Source organism: Hyperolius riggenbachi, chromosome 12 (genome assembly GCF_040937935.1).
Source record: "Hyperolius riggenbachi isolate aHypRig1 chromosome 12, aHypRig1.pri, whole genome shotgun sequence".
NCBI lineage: Eukaryota > Metazoa > Chordata > Amphibia > Anura > Hyperoliidae > Hyperolius > Hyperolius riggenbachi.
In genome coordinates this window covers 58,655,637-58,676,739 of record NC_090657.1, presented here as the reverse complement: position 1 = coordinate 58,676,739, position 21,103 = coordinate 58,655,637, and the positions used below count along the sequence as shown (strand labels likewise).

The following is a 21,103-nucleotide window of genomic DNA, read 5'->3' as shown; positions in this document are numbered from 1 at the left end:
TGAAATTTTTGTTAGATCTGACAAGATTAGCTGCATGCCTGTTTCTGGTTTGATTCAGACACTTCAGCAGCCAAATAGATCAGCAGGGCTGCCAGGCAATGTGTATTGTATAAAAGGAAATAAATATGGCAGCCTCCATATTCTTCTCACTTCAGTTACCCTTTTTATTGGTTAAACAATACCAGTTGCCTGATTATCCTTTTGATCCTCTGCCTACTTTCAGCCATAGACCCTGAACAAGCATGCAGCAGATCAGGTGTTTCTGACATCATTGCCAGATCTGACAAGATTAGCTGCATGCTTGTTTTTGGTGGGATTCAGACACTACTGCAGCCAAACAGATCAGCAGGAAAGCCAGGCAATTTGTATTGTTTAAAAGGAAATGGCAGCCTCCATATTCTTCTCACTTTGGTTGTACTTTACATACTTCAGGTTCCCTGACTGTGATTAAAGAGGAACCGTAGTCAAAATAATATAATAAATAAATATGATTATTATTATTATTATTTTATTACAATATTAATTTGTAAATTAGTTAGTCAGTGTTTGCCCATTGTTATGTCGTTACTCTCTCTGATTTACATTCTGCAATTTATCACAGCGAACAGCGTTACTTCGTGTGATAAGCGACGGTTCGCAAACCTTCGTTTATCACGCGAAGTAACGCTGTTCGAGCGCTAACCTTTGCGCGCGGCAGCTCGCGTGATAACAGCTGTGATAGCAGTTATCACATTTTCTTGAATAGAGCCCATCAGGGGCAGCTCTGTGGAATGTTTGCTTACTGAGAGTTCCTAAGCCAGCAGAAAAGATATCTCAGGTCTCCCACAATGCTCGGGAAAAGGTGTGTGTGTGTGTGTCTGACTGTGTATGGGGGGGGGGGGGGAGGTTCCGCATAATAAATAGCCTAAGCTAAGCTTCAGTAGGAGGGCATGGTTACATAGCAGAATAAAACAATATATACTATAGATGTAGGTAGTGTTTCTGATGCTGAAACCAGGATATGTGACATAAAAGTGGATAACCTAAATAATTTACTGCATTCTACTATAGATTGTTACAGGTCCTCTTTATTTCCCTTTTCAATACTGGCCAGCCTGTGTTGTAAGAATCGTGTCCCTTCAAAGTGAATTGTCGTAGCCCTGAGGACGTTTTCCTGCTGATGTAATGAGGGCATTCTGTGCACCAAGTGGCCCCTCAGACTTAGGAGAGGTCTGGTGGGAGGGGTCACAATATTCACAATAGTCCGTCTCACCCTTCCTGTCAGCCCTGCCAGCACCTTTCCCAGCTATTGTGATTCATAAGGAACCAGCACTTATATGGTGAGAGAAAACTGAGCGCGGCTCGCCAAAAGCAAAACCATCATAAAAGCTGCACAGAAAGTCTGGGGGTGGTAAGGCAACGCACCAGTGGCTGCACGGTTTACCCCACCCCAGAATTAAAGGCAGACTCTAGGCACAGGCTTAATCACACCAGATTATGCTACATGCAGAATGCCAGCCCTTTATTGTGTGTGATTGCTTCTGCAGTGGTAAGTTTTGACTTTAAAGGGGAACTGAAGTGAGAGGTATATGGAGGCTGCCATGTTTATTTCCTTTTAAGCAATACCAGTTGCCTGGCAGCCCTGCTGATCCTCTGCCTCTAATACTATTAGCCATAGCCCCTGAACAAGCATGCAGCAGATCAGGTGTTTCAGACTTTAAAGACAGATCTGACAATACTAGCTGCATGCTTGTTTCTGGTGTTATTCAGATACTACTGCAGAGAAATAGACCAGCAGGGCTGCCAGGCAACTGGTATTGATTAAAAGGAAATAAATATGGCAGCCACCATAACTCTTACTTCAGTTCCCCTTTAAGGACAGCTGAAGTGAGAAGTATATGGAGGCTGCCATATTTATTTCCTTTTAAGCAATACCTGTTGCCTGCCTGGCAGCCCTGCTAGTCTATTTGGCTGCAGTAGTGTCTGAATAACACCAGAAACAAGCATGCACCTAATCTTGTCAGATCTGACAATAATGTCAGAACCACCTGATCTGCTGCATGCTTGTTCATGGTCTATGGCTAAAAGTATTAGAGGCAGAGGATCAACAGGATAGTCAGGCAACTGGTATTGCTTGAAAAGGAAATAAATATGACAGTCTCAATACCCCTCTTGCTTCAGTAATCCTTTAAAACTTTGCTTGCATGACTTGAGGCAGCCCAGCTGAAAGGATTTACAGCAAGCTCTGTGACCAGGACGTTTGTTGCAGCGGTGGCTAATGTTAAAATGTTAATATGAAGGAAAATGAACCAGGATAGAAATGATCAGTGTGGTTTGAATTATGAAATAATATATTTTTCTTATGAAATCTTTATGGTATGCGTGACTAGGGGTTTAATGGTGGCGTAATCAGGGGTGTGGCAGGGGTGTGTCTTAAGTGTCCTTCTTTCTCATCTCAAAAAGTTGGGAGGTATGGCTTGGCATGACTATATTGTCCGGGATGCTAGGGGACAGGGCTCAGACTCAAAAGTTCACAGCATGTCCCTGTAACATGCCCAGCCATTATGTCCCCCTATAACTTCTGAAACCATCATGTCCCCCTGTAAAATGTACAGCCATCATGGCCGCCTATATAACACATGCAGCCATCATGTCCCCTATAAGACGTACAGCCATTGTGCCCCTCCCCCTATAAGACATGCAGCCATCTTGTCCCCTATAACATGTGTAGCCGTTATGCACCCCAATTACTCATGCAGCCACCATGTTCCCCTATAACATGTGCAGCTATTATGTCCCCTATAACATGTGCAGCCATTATGCTCCCTGTAGCATGTACAGGCACCACCACCCCCATAACACATGCAGCTATCATGTTCCCCTTAAGACATACAGCCATCATGTCCCCTATAACATGTACAGGCATCATGCCCCCCCCCCCATAACACATGCAGCCATCATGTCCCCCTATAAGACATACAACCATCATATCACCTATAACATGTATAGCCATTATGTCCCTCTATAACATATGCAGCCATCATGTACCCCTATAAGACATACAGCCATCATGTCCCCTATAGGATGTGCAGCCATCATGTCCCTATAGGATGTGCAGCCATCATGTTCCCTATAACATGTGCAACCATCATGTCCCCCTTTAAGATATACAGCCATCATGTCCCCTATAATGTGTGCAGACATCATGTCCCCTCTATAACTCATGCAGCCATCATGTCCCCCTATAAGACATACAACCATCATGTCCCTCTATAACACATGCAGCCATCATATCCCCCTATAAGACATACAGCCATCATGTCCTCTATAACATGTATCACCATTATGTCCCTCTATAACACATGCATGCAGCCATCATGTCCCCTATAACATGTGCAGCCATCATGTCCCCCTATAACTCATGCAGCCATCATGCGCCCCCCCCCCCCCCCCTAAATCATGCAGCCATCATGTCCCTCCTATAACTCATGCAGCCATCATGTCCCTCTATAAGACATACAGCCATCATGTCTCCTATAACATGTGCAGCCATCATGTTCCTCAATAACACATACAACCATAAGGTCCCCCTATAACACATACGGCCATAATGTCCACCTATAAGATGTACAGCCATCTTGCCCCCCTATAACACATACAGCCATCATGTCCCTCTATAAGACATACAATCATCATGTCCTCTATAACATGTGCAGCCATCATTCCTCCATTACTCATGCAGCCACCATGTCCCCCTATAACATGTGCAGCCACCATGTTCCCCTATAACATGTGCAGCCATCATGTCCCCTATAACATGTGCAGTCATCATGTCCCCTATAACAGGTGCAGCCATCATGTCCCCTATAACAGGTGCAGCTATCATGTCCCTCAGAACATGTCCAGCCCTTGTTCCCTCCACTAACATATGCAGCCATCATGTCCCCTATAACATGTGCAGCTATCATGTCCCCCTATAAGACATACAGCCATCATGTCCACTATAACGTATGCAGCCATTATGCCCCCCTATAACTCATGCAGTCATCATGCCCCCCTATAAGACATACAGCCATCACATCCCCTATAACATGTGCAGCCACTATGTTCCCCTATAATATGTATAGACATCATGTCCCCTATAACATGTGCAGCCATCATGCCCCCCCCCCCCCATAACACATGCAGCCATCATTTTCCCTTATAAGACATACAGCCGTCATGTCCCCTATAACATGTGCAGCCATCATGTCCCACTATAAGACATACAGCCATCATGTCCACTATAACATATGCAGCCATTATGCCCCCCTTATAACTCATGCAGTCATCATGCCTCCTATCAGACATACAGCCATCACGTCCCCTATAACATGTGCAGCCACTCAGGGCCGGATTACCGACCAGGCAACAAAAGCAGTCACTTGGGGCCCCATTCAGAGTCAAAGGGGCCCCATCAGCACATAAACCAGCCCTCACCATCCTGTCAGCGGTGGCTGGATGACGGTATAATGGTTAAAGGGACTCTGAGCAGTGCATTAACTATGGAAAGATGCATATCATTTTAAAGCTCTCTTTCTCCTCTTTCCAATGATATATAAACTGCCGCCCTATGCCTTTTAGTTTTCGCTATTTTCGCGATCGAAATCACGGCCACAGCAATTACGATCGCGAATAGCAAAAACTAAAAGGCGTAGGGTGGCAGTTTATCTATCATTGGAAAGAGGAGAAAGAGAGCTTCAAAATGATATGCATCTTTCCATAGTTACATTGTATTACACAGGCCGACTTTTCTCCAAAGTCGGCAGCTCGATTCAGCACTATGCAAGGAAATATAGGGAACCCAGGGGGATATAATTACAAACATCATGCTGGTAGGTGTGAGGATGTAATTAATTAGTTGTGGGTATGCTTAAAGGCATACCCACAGGCACTGCTCGGAGTCCCTTTTAGGGCTCTGCCTCTGACACAGGAGACCAGGGTTCGAATCTCGGCTCCACCTGTTCAGTAAGCCAGCACCTATTCAGTAGGAGACCTTAGGCAAGTCTCTCTAACACTGCTACTGCCTATAGGGCACGTCCTAGTGGCTGCAGCTCTGGTGCTTTGAGTCTGCCAGGAGAAAAGCGCGATATAAATGTTACAGTATTTGTCTTGTCTTGTCAAATGATGCCGTGCGCTGCTGATTGTCTTCAGAGCCAGGCTCTCCTCCTAGGTCCCCCTCCTGCTACTGTGCGCTCTGCCACTGCCCACTCCTCCCTCCCTTCCCACAGAGAACCACAGCTGCAGCAAGAATGATAGCAGCAGATGGCAAACGCTCACTCACCTATCCATGATCCAAGCGATAGAGATCCCGTCATCTGAAACCCATCTGTCTCTTCTACAGTGCAGCCGCTCGCTCTGAACTTCCTGATTCTCAAATCAGACAAGAAGTAGGAAGTAGTAATAGTAGTAGTAACAGAGCGGCAGCACTCTAGAGGAGACAGATGGGCTCCGGATGACGGGACCTCTATTGCTTGGATCGCAATAGGTGAATGTGAGTCATCTGATGCTGTCATTCTCCTCCGCTGCGGCTGCCTTCTCTGCTGGACTATTGTATTCACTGGGATGGAGGCTGCATGGTGGCTGTCTAGTTTGGGAGGAAATCGGTTGTTCGGTGGTGGGGGTGGTTATGTAAATCTGTCTGGGGAACGGTTTCCGGTTTGGCGGTGTCCAGAGCTTTCTGCTATTGCCAGGCTGGGGATGCAGGAGGAAAGTGCTGCTGCTGTGATATCTGGCGCCCTCTTCACAGGGGTGCCCCAGCCCCTGAGTGCAAATGTCCCAGCCATTCATCTCTCACTCTGCATTGTGCACCCACAGAGGAAAGTGGGCTGTTGCCCATAGCAACCAGTAGCTCGGCTACCCCGGTGTGTGTGGCATGTTGCTGTGCAGCTGCATCTTCTGATTCTATTACGACATGATGGCGGGGCCCAAATCAGTTACTTTGCTTAGGGCCCTATTTAGCCTTAATCCGGCTCTGCAGCCACTATGTTTCCCTATAATATGTATAGACATTATGTCCCCTATAACATGTGCAGCCATCATGCCCCCCCCCCCTTCATAACACATGCAGCCATCATGTCCCCCTATAAGACATACAGCCATCATGTCCCCTAAAACATGTGCAACAGCCATCATGTCCCCCTATAAGACATGCAGCCATGTCCCCTATAACATATGCAACCATCATGTCCCCTATAACATGTGCAGCCATCATGTCCTCTACAACATGTGCAGCCATCATGTCCCCCTATAAGACATACAGCCATAATCTCCCCCTATAAGACATACAGCCATCATGTCCCCTATAACGTGTACAGCCATCATGCCCCCCATAACACATACAGCCATCATGCCCCCCATAACAGAAGCAGCCATCATGTCCCCCTATAGGACATACAATCAGCATGTCGACCTATAACATGTACAGCCATCATTCCTCCATTACTCATGTAGCCACCATGTACCCCTATAACATGTGCAGTCATCATGACCCCTATAACATGTGCAGCCCTTGTTCACTCCACTAACATATGCAGCCACCATGTTCCCCTATAACATGTGCAGCCATCATGTCTCCTATAACATGTGCAGCCATAATTTCCGGCCTTGTTCACCCCACTAACATGTGCAGCCTCATGTGTCCCTATAACATGTGCAGCCCTCATGTCCCTCAAAAATAAGTGCAGCTTTCATGTTCCCCGTTGACAAGTACAGCCTTCATCTACCCTAAAATAATTGCAGCCCCCATGCCTCCTCTCCACAGCAATTGCAGCCACCAGCTATCATGTCCCCCAAGAGAAGTGCAATCCTCAACTTTTTGAGACAAGAAAGAGGGACACTTAAGAGAAAGAGAGATTAGTTCACCAAAGAGGGACTGTCAGGGCCAGATTTCTGGAAAGGCCACCAAGGCCCGGGCCTTGGGTGGCTGCAGCCCCAGAAGGCACCTGGATATTAAATAGGGGTTACTACATATGAAAGAAAAGGCAAAAGAAAAGGGAAGCTGATGTCCAAGACAGCTGTGAATGAAAGAGAGCGACTGCCGTACATGGATGTCACATATGGAAGAGGGGGCGGCACATGGAATGGGAGGGGCACTGGCGCACTTGGAAGGAAAATCCCAATATTCTTGGCCTAGGGGTGAAAAAAAAACAAATCCAGCCTTGGGGACTGTACCTCAGAAAAATGGACAATTGGGAGCTATGATACCCTCCCTACCATTCTTCCAGTCAATGGTTTTGGTGGGGTTGTAAAAAAAAATTACTCAAAAGCACAAAACAAGGTGTGTCTGAGACCCAGCTTCAGACTTACAACAGCCCTCCAAAACATAAGTCTCCTGGCTGACAAGCAGCCTTGGCACTCCCTTTTTTTGTGAGACTTAGGCACGTTAACACTGACGATCACAAAACGCTAGCGATTATTGTTATCATTTTGCTGCGGCGATGTTATAGGGATAAACGTGAAAAAAAATCACTGTACATTTTTGCAATTTTTGAGCGCTCGTGATTTGTGTTTCAGATACATTGCAATCGCGATTGCGCCAAAACTGCAAAAAAAAAAAATGCTGCATGTAGAGCATTTGCGTTTACATTGCACTAGCGCTGTAAAAAGGGCTAACGATTGCCAGAGATTCGCTTACCGGAGATCAATTTACCGCTAATCACCCCAGTGTGAATGGGCCGTAAGGTCCTAGATCTTCAAAGAGGTAAGCTAATATTTTTGATCGGAGTTTCTCTTTAAAGCCGTGTTACTCCGAGGCACCTGTATTAACTCTTCCCGGCGCGGGCCGCACTTTAATTAGCGTCATTCCTGGAAGAGTAGCCCATGACACGATTTCCTGGTGAACTTCAGCCACCTGTCATACTAAGGGTCTTGGTGGGCTGCCAGGACTTACAGGAAATAATAGGCAGCAGGATACTGGTGTGTGTCAATAGCTGTGACCCTCCCATTCCGCAGATGAATATGTCTGCGGGCTGCAAGTCGTCACAGCTGATCACTGTGTGAACCCGTCGCTGCAGACGCTGATGGGTGGGATGCAAAAGGCATTAAGTCAACAGCAGGCCAACATGAATCTCACACTGACGGATGGGAAGAAAAAAAATAATAAAACGATTGTTGGGTTTAAGTGGCACTCCACCCTGAAAATTGATGACCCAACTAAAATATAGGGGTTTCCAGAATATTTACAAGTCCGTCATCATTGCTTCCAGCAACAATTGCTCCTGTAGGAGGGAGAAGGAGTCAAATGTTAGAAGAAAATGGTGAGCTTCTGAGAGGAAGTGACGGCAAGGTAAGTATGTAATATTTTGCAGGTACATCATGTGTTTATTTTTATTATTAAGACTTTAAGATAGATATTATGGGCAAGCACGTAACTTCACTTTGACAATCCCCTCCCGCTCCGTCAGAGATGTGTTGGGCCCCTTATAGTGGATCCGAGTAAAACTTTTACTCATTGCATAATTGTGTTCCTTTCATATAGTTTATAGGGCATTCCTCAAGCCAAATACTTTTTTTTTGTTTTGTTTTAATACTCTAATTCCTTATAGACTAAACAAACCTCGCCCACAGCTTCTCCAGAGTGCCTTGGCACTTTCAGTCCTAGTAGCAAGGGCTTATGGTAGCTCAGTCTGGGCAGGAAGAGGAGGAGGTTACTAGCCAGAGATTTGAGGGGCGGAGGGAGGAATTACATTTTCACAGGCTGAGCGCTGGAGATGCTATCAGCTTTCCTGTGTATAATGTAACAAACAGAACATGGCTGCCCTCATTCTATCACAGGAATAAATAATCATAAACTGTTGAAGCTGTTTGCAGCTAGATTTGCTGTGTAAACTATCTAAACTTTAGATAAGATCTATAGACAAGTTACTTGTTATAGTTGGTTTTTCATCTCAAATCAGCTTTAACCCCCAGGGCTGGGAGGCCTGGCCTGCTCCTGCATGTAGTACATTATACATTATATATAAGTTGTACATTACCTCCTTCCATTGGCAGGACAGATCCTCGTCACTCCTCTTCAGTGTACAAACAAGCGCCGTACAGCCAATCACCATGTGGCTTCTGTCATGTGACAGAGTCGGAAGCCGCATGATGATTGGCTGTATGGTGCTTATACACTTAAAAACACCTGTTTCACCACCGGAAGGACGTAATGTAAAACCCTCCTTTGCTGTTCTATATAACGTACAGGGGCGGGCTTGACCCATCTTGCCCCCTGGCCACCCTGCAATGGCGGGGGTTGCAGGGGCTATTTAGTGTGGAACATCACCTTTGACCTGGCCGGCTAGGGATACCCTACCAGTAGATAGAGTGCCGCTGGCATAGCTCTCAGGTTCACTTGTTCTCGCAAGCCCCACCACTTCTACACAGTAAGGATACCTTTGGTGGCAGATGGGGCAGGAAGTTAAAGGAGGCCAAGGCTCAAATTGGGCTGTAAAGCCATAGGAGGAGGAGCCATCTATGGTCCGTGGCATTTGTCATTTCCATTACTTAGTGATAAATTTATTTGTTGCCACTGGCATCTTTTCCACATGATGTGCTGATGGAAGACAGCGACAGATGTTCTTCTGCTCACCACCTGTAAAGAAAATGAACAGAATCTTCTTTGCTAGAGGAACATATAAAACTAAGCCTATGATTTCTAAAAAATCTAAAAAGCCTGCGAGAGCTGCTAATGCTTTTCTAGCAGAAGCATAATGTAAATGTCTAGCAGCGCTTGTGTTCAAATAAGCACGGAGAAACTATGCTGTACACGCTCGTGTTGACCTAAGGAAGGCACTATTTTTAGGTAAAGCATCTTATTAACTTTCCGTTTGTTGCGTCTCCAGAGGGACAACTAGGAGCATTCATAGGGTCAGTGTGGCCTGAAGTGGCATTTACACAACTGCTCCCCTTCCCTCTCCATTGTAAGCCACTCCCCTTCCTGTGATTTTATCCATATGTTGCTAGTTGCTTCAATGAATGGGGACAGAGCGGTCCACATCACGAAGATCTCAGCTGGATTACGGTCATTGGTGGAAAGCATTGAAGGTTGAATTCAGCAGCTACAGTATATTAATATTACTGTTGGCTCATAATCTTATGTCCCTACGTAGACTAAGGTACATTCTGGATGGAAGTCAAGAAATTCTTCGGTATGGTTTTGGCGATGTGGGAAAATTCTAGTTGAGGCCAGTTTTAAACTTTTCCTGCCCCCCTAGACCCCATATGCAGCAGCACCCCTTCGTTTCCATGCGCAGCCCCCTCTTCTATGTGTAACATCCATGCATAGCAGTCCCTCGATTTTATGTACAGCTCCCTAGAGAAGGGCTGCTTTGTGTTTCTCCCCATTTGCAGCCTCTCTATTTCATTTGCACCCTCCTCTTCCGTATATCCATATGCATCAACCTCTCCTCTCCTGCCACCCAAGGCCCTGGACTTTGGGGCCTTTCAGAAAGCCATCCCTGTCTGTCGCTAGTACATACAGAAGAGATGCACACAGATACGGGGAGAAATTTTGGACCATTTTCATATATTTTTATCCCAGGCGAGACACCCACTGGGACACACAAATGTTTTCCAAGAAGTTCCAGGAAGGGAATTGTCCTTAAATAGGATGTTGTGGATAACTGAGTCCAAATTCTGTGAAGGGCCACCTTCTAATGGCTAGAAGTCGTTCATGATAGTACTAATGCACAATGCCACCAGCAGGTGAAACAGGGAATTGCTGGTGCCTTATTAGTCAGAAGGCTTGCAGAAAAGCCACCTGCTGGTGAACAGTGGAAGTACAGCAGTCAAGGCGCACAATGCCACCATTAGATGCGGCAAGACATTCTAAGGTTCCTAATTTGAATTTGGAACTATAGCAATGGAAGGTGCACATGCTAGCAGAAACTGGACATCTTAATAGGAAATGCTACATGAGTTTGTCAGCTTGCTGTAATGACCTCCACTGCCCCGGGCATTCATAAGAAACAAATATATCCCTTTTTGGAACTCTGGTGATGCCCTGACAATTGAAACTACCCATCTCCGTTATCCAGCTATAATTCGCCCATAGTTTATACTTCACCGGCCGTCCATTTATGAGTCTGTGAAATATTGCCTTCTGCCTGATCCACACTGTGTGCTAATCTTTAGACTTGCCTGTCAAGTTAAAAGATTAACACACGTCTTGTTCCAAGTCCGCAACTCGTTCACCTCCCATAAACGCCTGCAGCGGGAGTTCACAGCCTCAAACCTGACAGGTCCATGTAGTGCGCAACATTCTCCAACTGACTTTATATATGGACCTCCATTGTGAGTCCCATTTATGCCTACATCAACATGGCGGCTCCCGGCAGAGAACGAAGAATTCAAAGTGCGTAATTTAATTTACAGGCCATTTTTAAACAACAAAATTACACATTTCACATAATTTTGTCCATTTGAAAACATATATATGTTTTCTACTGTATTATTTGACTTAGTACTTGAATGTCCTTTTGAAGTACATTTGCTCTTCTTACTGTTTTTCCTGTCCTTTTCTGTTGCATTTGAAGTCCTTTCCTTAGTGCGTTGAATTTAGGAGGAAATTACTGAAACACAGATAAAATGCAATTCAAATGCACATGAAATGTTCACTCAAACACAATGTAAACAGCCAGAGACACCTGCCCCCTTAAAGCGGAATATAACCCTGCATTTCAACTTTGCTCTAAAACATTATTTACAGCATATTCTATGCAAAAAGCATTTTTTTTTTTTACCAGACCAGCATTGGAAGGGTTAAACACAGAGGTTTTAAGTTCCGTGCAGACATTCAGATAGTTACATTCTATTTAGTTAGTGTGTAACTGTTTATCAATAGATACATCTCTTTGGCTGTCCTCCAAGCTCCTTCTCAGTGAGAGAGATGAGTCATAATAAACACATATTTGTAAACAAAAAGTATCTAACTCAAGTTCGGATTCGTCTGCAGAAATCTCTAGGGACTTTAACCTGTGTAACCCTTCCAATGCTGGTCTAGTAAAAAAAAATGCTGGTTGCATATAATATACTGTAAATAATGTTTTAGAGCAAAGTTGAAATGCAGGGTTATATTCCGCTTTAAGGCTTGTGTTCAAGAAATTTTATTTTTACCATTTGATCTGCTGTCTTGAAGCATATTGGATGGATCTAACATGCAAAATGTGACATTTGAATAAGATCTTATGGCATGGTATTTGATTTGTGTTTCCTTTGTGTCCCAATTATTTGCAATGCATGCTGTTCTATTCTCTTGCATTTGAAGCTTTTTCAGGGTTTTTTGAATTCAGCTGATGCTGAACTCTGCCATTGCTCTCTTATTCTCCTGTATGTAAAGGGCAATTGTAAGAGAGTTGGATATGGAGGAGGCCATATTTATTTCATTTTAAGCAAGACCAGTTGCCTGGCTGTCCTGCCGATCCTCTGCCTCTAATACTTTTAGCCATAGCCCCTGAACAAGCATGCAGCATATCTGGTGTTGCTGACATTATTGTCCGATCTGACATGATTGGCTGCATGCTTGTTTCTGGTGTGATTCAGACACTTCTGCAGCCAAATAGATCAGCAGGGCTGCCAGGCAACTGGTATTGTTTAAAAGGCAATAAATATGGCAGCCTAAATATTCTTCTCACTTTAGTTGTCCTTTAAAATACGTTCCTGATTGTTTTTAAGTTTAATTGAGGTGCACTGCTTATGCAAATGACCATGCATGCAAACAGCCATATGCACATGTCCATAGTGTATACACAGATGCAGAAAAGGATCATGGTGAAATGGGGTCCTAGGCAAGTACCAACTTTGGGCCCACACTTGATGGCCACTTGCATTTTTTTTTTTGGGTGTGTGCAAGATTTGGTGGGGGCTAGTATCAACCAGGCCCCTAGTTTCTCTTTAGGCCCCAGGCACCTACCTAGGTTTGCCTTGTGGATGATCCGGCTCTGCGCAGATGTTTATGTTTTACATTCTGTATGCATTTTGCAATCACTCTTAAATGCAAATTTTCATCTTACGGGAGTATTGTTAACCTTTGCTTGAATTTCACATTTGTTTGTGCTTTCCTTTTCTGTATTTCCAAACACAGCTTGTCTTTTTTTGCGTTTGAAGTCCTTTCCTGGTTGTCTTATATTCAGTGGGCAACTCAGAGCAAACAGCGTTCAAATGCAAACCCAACACAAATCAAAAGCAACTGAAGTGCTTATTCAATTGGGCAAACACAATCCCAAAGAAAATGTGTTGTCTTTTGAAATGCAGATAAAATTCAAATGCATTGTAAACAGCTATTTATGCATAGACTTTATATATATATATATATATATATATTTTTTTTTTCCCTTTTTTTTTCTTTTAATAAATACACAAGTGGATCATGCTTTATGTGTTTCTAGAGTCATACTTTAGCCTACTGAACAGGCCGTGAATCGGTTGGCATACCTCGAGGGGCTTGTGCCCTCTTAGAGAAATATGTGTCCTGGTTTTACTCTTGACAGATGAGAATGCGTAGCTTTTATAAATGAAATTTAAAGTGTGCCGCAGGAATAGGGATTTTATTTCCGGGGAGTGGAGCCAAGCTGGGAGGTCGGAATGTCACATTGGAATGGTAATCCTTCCATGCTCGCTGGCTGTTCCTAAAGGAAACGTTTTTTGTTTATAAGCAACTAACCCACCATGTGCTCCCCCCGGCCTGGCCATTAACTGAGGCCGCTTCTCTGAGCTGTGTCACACTTCCAATTCCACCGCTCGTTATGTCAATCCGGTCACATGGAAGGGACAGTCAGCATCATCAGCACAGGATCATCTCGTTACAGTCACTGGAAAGGGGGATCAAGAGGACAAATAGCAACCGAGAGGTTTTCCATGGGAAAATTTAGCACGTCCACTTCCTCCTCTCCACCAACATTTCTGCTGGAGGGCTATTTCAAGCTGAATTCCAAGCAAGAGCACTAAATACACATCTAAGATACAGGATATGTAAAATCTCACACCTACCAAAACATCTGAGATGTTGCCCAGCCCGTGCTGTGATTCAGACTGCCCAGCCGCGTAGATTCCTGCTCACCTCTTGCCCTTCTGCAGGTGAGCAAAGCACTATGAATATAGCTAGCCCCGTCCTCCCCAGCTCATTGATTGGACATTGCTGAGGAACAGAACAATGATAACTCATGTAGTCACGCCTATAGCCTAATCCTACCCAAGCCTATTTTTGGGGGGTAAATCCGTATTTCAAAGTTAAGTCTTTAGGGGTGTGATATGATGTTGGGTGAATTCCAGTATCATAGCAAAAGGGGATGCAGAGAGGTAGCGACCACATCGGAGCTCTTGGGCTAGAAGGGGCCCCAAGGGACCTACCCTCAACCACAGTATTAGCTCTTTATTGGTCCTGTGCTGATAATATTCACTTTTGATACTGTGGTTGTCCTTGGTGTGGTTTTGATGCGCTGTATCAATTGTTATGTATAGAGTACTTGGGGGGCCCAATGTAAAACTTGCACGGAGGCCCATAGCTCCTTAGCTACACCACTGGTGAACACCAAAATTATTCCGTTTAGGTGACCGAGCGAGAAAGTCCACGAGGAACAGTTCTCCAATAGAGATGCTCATTCGGATATCGCAGAAATGAAATTTCCGCATTTCCAATTGGAAAACGGAAACTGGCAGTCGAAAATTGGGTTTCTGCAGAAAAAGACGCTTTACCGAAATACGATAATTTTAGCCCAATGGCACAACTTGGAAGCATTGGACCAATCAGAGAATGCAGAGTCAACTTGGAAGTATTTGGCCAATCAGAGAAAAAATTGACCAAAAAAAAGACTCCTCGGAAAACGGAAAACGGATTTATGTGGAAATACTGTGTTAACTTACCACCACAACTCGGTAATTTTAGCCCAATGACAGAACTCGGAAGCACTGGACCAATCAGAGAAGGCAGAGTCAACTCAGAAGTATTTGGTCAATCAGCGAATGCAAAAAATGACTCCTCGGAAGCTGGAATCGGAAAACAGAAATCGTAAATAAGCAGAATCTGTAATCGTCGTTTCCAGTTATCTCTATTCTCCAATCACAGCACCCTCTACAACTTGAAGCATTCTTTTTGGCTGCATGTTGTCACTGGGTGATGAGGTCATTTGGGTTGTAGTTTCTCCCTTTTTCTCTTACAGAACAAGTGACACCCATGCTAACCTAGAAATAAAAAACACATATATTGGTAGATAAATACTGGTACTACTTCTACTTACATAACAGATGTATTGCACTGTCCACATTATGATTCCTGTGGATTTTATAAAGGAAAAGCAGAGAATCCTATTCTAGACAGTTTCCATCTTGGTTACCTCTGAATGAAGCTAATCCTGACATCATATCCTCTCTCGCTCTTTTTTTCTCCTCTTGCTAATTGTGTATTTATTACCCGCCCTCCTTCCAGAGTCTTCAGACACTCCCACTGAGGTCTATACTAAGAAGTGCACTGTCTTATGTCATTAGAAGGAGGGGGGAATACAGGGAAGATGAGGAATATACCCCCCAGCAGGAAACTGAATGGCAATGGCAATTAAAGGGCCAGTGTTCCTTAGGTATGTGATAACTCCAAACCATAATAGCAGAAAAAGTTTAGAATGCAGGATTAGCATCTTTATCACTTAATACACTCAGCCCAGTTGCTGCTGAAATGTGATTTTTATGGTGACAATCCCCCCTTAATAGAAAAAAACAATTATCCATGGCAAGTTGAAAAGCAGTAGGAAAAATACAGTTCCTAGCAGAGGTGTGTTCAGGGATGGTTATAGGTATGGGGTCCTGGGCAAAAAATTAAAGTGGGCTCCATACATTTTTATGCTTTATTCTACACTCTATTACTTGTGGGACCCCAAAAGAGTTTGGGACCATAGGCTATTGCCCAGTATGACCTAGGGAAGCACCAGCCATAGGTTTGTTGTTTCCTCATCAGGGCGTTTGCCAGATCTGTGCCCTGATTCCATTACGCTATAGGCTGTGTCCAGGGGTGTAACTAGAATGTATTGGGTCCCCCTGCAAAAATATAACATGGGGCCCCCTGGGTCCATAGGTCCCTAACTCCCCCAACACACACACACACAAGGGCAGCCAGCAACCTTTTAGAACAATGTTGTGCAGCTGATAACTTTGAAGGACACAAAATGTATTTAGATTGGTCTGAAACTCAGCATTTCCTCTTTGTTCTAAAAGATTATTTACAGCCTTAAACCCACTATCACAACTAAAAATTGTAGCAGAACAGCATTCAAACAGTTAAACACAGTGCAGTAGAAAGCTCCTTCAGCTTATGATCCGCATATGAAGAGGTGATAACATTATATTTTGTTTAGATTCCTCTGTTGCTACAATTAGTTACAGCCAGCCATGTGCTGAAATGGAACTGTGCAGAGCTTACAAGCAGAGACATATGAGACATTATCACTAGATAACTGCTGTATTTATATATTAAAACCTATGAATAAAATGCAATGGCAGCTTTCAGAGCACATAAACTGTACTTTGAGAGCTTGTAACCTGTAGACAGACAATATTACTTGCGCACAAAAGCAAATATGGCAACTGAATGGGTAATAAAACATAGGAAAACATATTTTTATTGAATGTTATGTCAGAGTTTTATATCACTTTAAGGTGTAAATTACAAACAGGGGGTGCCTCTAGCCATTTTGTCACTCCAGGAGAGAAAAGGTGTGGCGCAAAGGAGGGGGGGGGGGGGGACAAAAAGGAGGCACTCAGGGAACAGAAGGAGGCACAAAGGGAGCAGAAGGAGGCACAATGGGGGACAGAAAAAAGTACAAAGAGGGGCAGAAGGAGGCACAGGGAGACAGTAGGAGGCACAAAGGAGGACAGAAGGAGGCACATAAGGGGGACAGAAGAAGGCAGCGGGTGATGTAAGGAGGCACAAGGAGACAGAAGGAGGCAGAGGAAGACAGAAAGAGACACAGGGAGAAAGAAGAAGGCGCAGGGGACAGAGGTGGCATATGGGTACTGAAGAGGCACATGGAGACAGAATGAGGCACAAAGTTAGATAGAAGGAGGCACAGGAGGACAGAAAGAGGCAGAGTGGCACTGAAGGAGGAACAGGGGTTTAGAGATAGCACAAGAGGACAAAGAAAGGCACAAGAGGACATGAGGCACAGGGGGACAGAAGGAGGCACAAAGGGGCACAAAAAGAGGCAGAGGTGGCACGCAGGGATGGTCGTAGTCAGCCAACTTCGCTACGCTGAAACTACGCGTAGTTTTACGCAATTACGCTTCGCCAAACTACGGCTTCGAAATAAAATATCCACTTCGTATGCATTTCGTAGACTACACGTTAAAATACGCAATTACGCTTAGTGGGAAGCGTAGTGCATGCAGAGGCTTATATCCGTATGCAGAAAATGTTACACATTAATTCCGGGAAATCTTCTATGTGTAAATTACGAATGCAAATAACGCATTCGTAGTTCACTACGCAATACACATGTTAACTACGCATAGTGGGCGTAAGCTACGCGTAGCGGTACTTCATTACGCGTAAATTCATAAGCATAGTTTTGAAACTTCACCTACAAACTACAATGCATAGATGCGAACTACAATGCGTAAATTCGCACTGACGTACTTTCTGCTCATCCCTGGTGGCATGGGGGACTGAAGGAGGCACATGGAGACAGGAGGAGGTACAAAGGGAGACAGAAGGAGGCATAAAAGGAGACAGAAGGAAAGATTTGGCACAAGGGACTGAAGGAGGCACAAGGACATCGAAGGAGGCACAAAAGGGACAGAAGGAGGCACAAAGTAGGAAAAAAGGATGCACAAGGAACAGAAGGACACAGTGGCAGCTGCCTGCAACTTACGCTAAGCAGAGACAGCAGAAGCAAGTAATAGAACACTCATGTGCTTTGTTCAGGGGGTGGGGCTTAATCCAACAACATGGCGCCCCCAGGACCAATGGCACTCCAGGCAATGGTCTGTACTGCCTATGCCTAAAAGCGCCCCCGATTACAAAAGTTATCCCTGTGCAATGTCCAACCCAAAGTCAAAGCTCAGACTTCTCCTTTAAGGCAAAATCTTCCGAGATGTTTCTACAAGGGAGAGCTTGTTCTGAACATGAATAAAGTCAGGCGTGACGAGATGAGTGGGACTGAGATCTCGTGACCAACACAGCGGCGTTCCAGAGTTTTTTGTTCCTAACGTTATTGCATAGCAAGACCCCAGCACTAACCTATGGGGCTGACGGCAGCCGCTTTGACGGTCTTCCTCTTTACCGCCTGCCTTCGTCCCTCGCTCAGCTATTGTACTGACTTTCCATAAGTGTCAAATTGTTTCCATTTCATGCCCCTGCATTCCTCCGCCTGCTGACATTTCAGGCCGTGCTAAGGATATCTACGAGAGGGCTTTGTATTCTGATGGCTTTTGTGTGATAACAACCGAGCCTGCAACTGGAGGAGAAGGCATTGTGTTTCTTAAAGTGAACCGAGCACCATTTTTAGTATTCAGTACATCACAATAGCACATTAAATATCATGTTAATTAAATTCTTTTTACTCTTCTTTTTATATGCAAAAGATTAGCAGAGGTCTTTATTATCCTACTTCCAAGGCTTGCCTGACCACAGGACTGCTGTAGTTAATACATTCAAGTCAAACAACATTTCCATCATGCTTTTCTCCAGGCGGACTCAAAGCACCAGAGCTGCAGCCACTAGGGCATGCTCTATAGGCAGTGGCAGTGAGACTTGCCCAAGGTCTCCTACTGAATAGGTGCCGGCTTGCTAAACAGGATGAGCCAAGATTCAAACCCAGGTCTCCTATGTCAGAGACAGAGCCCTTAACCAGTATACTATCCTGTCACATTAGCAGAGAACAAACAAAAGCTTTCAACAGCAGGAGGGGTGTGGAGACACTGTACTTCAAAGAGTTTAGAGAAGCCACAGATGCTATCTTCACACCTTCCCATGGATAAATAATGGGTAGCTAGAAGGGGAGGGGGAACATGACAGCTCCTATAGCTATTAGAAACCAGGATAAACTGCAGGAAAAAAAAACCTGGCGCTTGGTTCCCTTTAAAGGGCCACTACAGCATAACCCCCCCCCCCCCCCCCAAAAAAAAAACTCTGATGTTCTGCTAACCCTTTAGTCAAGGAACATAGCAGCAGAATGAAATCCTTGATATAAACCTGTAAAAAAAAAATTTGAAAAGACTGATACTACATATCTCGAAAGTAGGAAGCCCCTGGTTGCTGGGAGAGGGTAGGAGGCACCCGTAGACGTATGCCTATATTTCTTATGGTATGAGGTAGAACTAAACAAAAGAGTAAGAAACTAAATGTTCCTACCTTAAAGGAGTCAAGCTCACGTGTAAGGTAGCGTTAAACTTCTCAAATTTTATTAAGGCACAATCAACAACGCGTTTCTCGGCCACAGCCGCTTCCTCAGGTCTATAAGTGTGCCTTTGAAGATAAATAGCAGAACTCAGAATCGACACACAATACCAAAAACTGTTGTTATAAACAGTAGAGCATAAACAATATCTCTTAATAAAAATACATGCATAAAGCGCTTATAAGTGATTAGGAAAGAAATAAAAGAATATAATAATAATCAGATAAAATATATGATATTTAATAGAAGACTATTTGTGGATCTAGTCATATTAAAAATCTGGTTGAGCCCGACTCTGAGGCTTTCCCAATCCTCCCCGACCTCTCTGCTGCTTAGCAGGATGCTCTTCTTCGTGGCTGCTCTCCTGTCCGTGTACAGGTGTGGTTACACTGCACAGGTGCCAGTATGGTCCATAAATGAAGTCCAGTGTGAAGCGGCTTGTGTATGGAGCGGCTTCATTCTACTGAACAGTTTTGTTGAATATGTTTGGAGATACCCAAGGTTGGAGTAGAGGGGTGTAAGAGGACAGTGAAAGCCTCCGGATATTAGGACATATCGTCATGGCCAGTTCTAGACTTTTCGCCTCCTGAGGCAAACTTCCCCCCCCCCCCCCCCCGATTTGGAATAATTGCACCGCATCCGACAATTTACTCTCCTTCATTTAATGTTCTCACATGACATGCTGCAGCTCAGCACTACAGACAAACTGCTCACACTCAGCTACTCCATTCCTCCTCAGTCAGGACAGCAGTGCCACCTCCTCCCTTCTGCTGTGCAAGTCAAATGAAACACTGCTGTTCTCCTGCCTCCCTCTACTCACTCACTGTCAGACTCCTCACACAGTACAACAAGCTGCTTTTTCCCAATGATGACCTCTTTACCTCGCTCTCCTCTCGCTTCTCCTCCTACTCTGACTGCATGCTGTTAGTGTAAACACAGTACAAAAATGCTGCCCCTGTAATCTCTGCTGCCTGATGCAAAGGTTTCACCTTGCATCATGAGAGAACCGGCCCTGCATATTGTATGAAATATTGTGTGACATTAAATTGATACTGCTGAAAATGAGCCAGTGGGACCCCTTCCTTATGTGCCCATAGAAATACATGCAAGCATGTTGCAGCATCCCTTGGAGAAAGCAGGAATATGAGACTTGATCAGTGGATTTTTCCTTTTTCAGCTAAAGTAAGCAATCACCTTTCTCGTGTAAGTGCTCCTGGGGGGACTTCCATGTGACTTCCATGTATTATAGTCACGTGATCACCTTGATGTGTTGAGTACTACAGGTGAAACTCGAAAAATTAGAATATTGTGCAAAAGTTCATTTATGTCAGAACTTCCTCTCTGCTCTAAAGCATTAGCCACAACATGATAACCTTTATGGGAAAGAAACTGTTTATTACAATTTATAGAAAACCTTAAAAAATTGTTTCTTGGTTTCACGTTTGCAGAAGGCTCTGAAAAGGTTAAGTCTCAATGTTTACTATATGGAGAGCTGCCTGGCCAGTGCTCTTCTGCAGTCTAGTCACAGTTGCTATATATGGAATAAAGACTTTTCATTGTGTGCTGTGCAAGAGTTCAGGTCTGCTTTAAATCGAAATGAAACCCAGCATTTCTTCTTTGCTCTAATAGATTATTTACAGCATAATATATACAACCAGCATTTTTTCTTTTACTAGAACAGCATTCAAAGGGTTAAACACAGGCACTTAGAAGCCCCCCTGCAG

At 44.3% G+C, this 21,103-nt stretch overlaps 1 long non-coding RNA gene across 1 annotated transcript; it reads right to left on the bottom strand.

Annotated features, from left to right (window-relative positions):
- Positions 1–11,470: 11,470 nt before the first annotated feature.
- On the bottom strand, positions 11,471–18,323 carry LOC137542156 (uncharacterized). Its single transcript, XR_011025366.1, has 3 exons — positions 18,221–18,323; positions 14,860–15,177; positions 11,471–11,570 (listed from the first exon to the last, which is right to left on the bottom strand). It is a non-coding gene; the product is annotated as an uncharacterized lncRNA (long non-coding RNA).
- Positions 18,324–21,103: the final 2,780 nt, after the last annotated feature.